A 1480-nucleotide genomic window follows, 5' to 3' on the forward strand; every position below is an offset into this window, starting at 1 on the left:
ATTAGGTCTTACAAAAGCTATCAGAATAATAGAGAGAGTCATCTAATTATGGGTTTAATTTGGAGAGAGTCATCTAACTAGTTTTATCCTATACCAAGTTTTTGTGTCCAGATGACCTGACTTGCTCACAAGCAGGTCATGGTGATAATAAAGGACGGAAAATTAAAACAGAATAGCAGCAAAAGTTCAGATTCAGTCAGTCATCTTACGTTTTCTTTTTCTTGTCGAGATTCATTAATCTGATATTCAATTAATAGGCCGCAGCAAGTGGAGCAGGCCCTTTCCGCCCTGAAGATTCGAAAGGTCTACCCTATCCGGCATAGCCTTCAATCAGATGAAGATAAACCACTAAATTGTGGGCGTAAGCAGGATCAACATTGCCGATGTCATTGTTGTCCAAAACAATCTTTACACCCACGTGAAAATATGTCCAGGGAAGCCAATCCAACAGTTTTGTTAACCATCGCCATGAGTTCTCGTTGAAAACAAATGCAGGAACTTTGGGAACAACATCCCTCTTATTCACCAACAGCAACACTTTCACTCCTAGCTCCTCCATTCGCAGGGTAAATGCTCTATTCCCTACGCGCGGACTCGCGAATGCAAACGCAGTCACAGGTAAGGGCCGTTCCTTAAAGTTTGAGTCGAGAATTTTTTTTATGTCATATGAACTTAACGTTGCCAGGGCAGCTCCCAAGCCGTGTCCAGTCAAAGTTACGCTCAAACTTTCATCCTTGAATTTATCCACCAGTCTGAGAATCTCAGAAATAACAGTATCTCTGGCACATCTTGAATCTTCTCCTTTAGAGATGTACCAGCTTAAAAATCCTTTCTCTACTCGGAATTTGACGGGCAAAATGCCCGTCATAAGGCATTTTGACTGTATTTTACGTTTAAAAATTAAAAGAAACCGTTTTTTGCGATGGGTTTTGAAAGTTATAAAACGTATTTTTGACGGTTCACTTTTTAACGAAAACTTCATTACTACCCTCTCAAACCGCTGAAAACATGCATGGCAGCAGTTCTGGAATTTGATCGCACGTATTTACTCGTAATATATTTTATTGACTTATCAATAATTAAGCCTTGTAATATGTGGTATTTGGAATTTGTGCCATAATATTTGTTTTTATGGAAATAAATTAAGTTCATATTATTTAAAGTTATAGGTGAATATTTGATGATCAATAATTAATTGTTGTAATATTTGGAATTTAAATTAATATATTTGTTTTTATTTAAATAAATTAAGTTTATGTTATTTATATTTAAATAAATTAAGTTTATGTATTGTGTTGGTTTTATTAAAAATTCAGCTTTTAGGTTAATTCCATGTGATTATGATGGTGGAGAGGAATGTCAAAAATAGTTTTGGTCAATTTCAAAGTCTTTGAGATGAAAATTTATTTTTGGGAAGTTTTATTGGTTCATATTGGTGAAAGAAATCCATTTGTTTTTACTGAAATTGCAACATTTAAAT

At 34.8% G+C, this 1480-nt stretch overlaps 1 pseudogene; it reads right to left on the minus strand.

Annotated features, from left to right (window-relative positions):
* Positions 1–310: 310 nt before the first annotated feature.
* LOC149143134 (phospholipase A1-Igamma2, chloroplastic pseudogene) lies at positions 311–868 on the minus strand (annotated as a pseudogene).
* Positions 869–1480: the final 612 nt, after the last annotated feature.

Source organism: Pinus tabuliformis, chromosome X (genome assembly GCF_031772625.1).
Source record: "Pinus tabuliformis cultivar Carrire ecotype Pingquan chromosome X, CPIR1, whole genome shotgun sequence".
Classification (NCBI taxonomy): Eukaryota; Viridiplantae; Streptophyta; class Pinopsida; order Pinales; family Pinaceae; genus Pinus; species Pinus tabuliformis.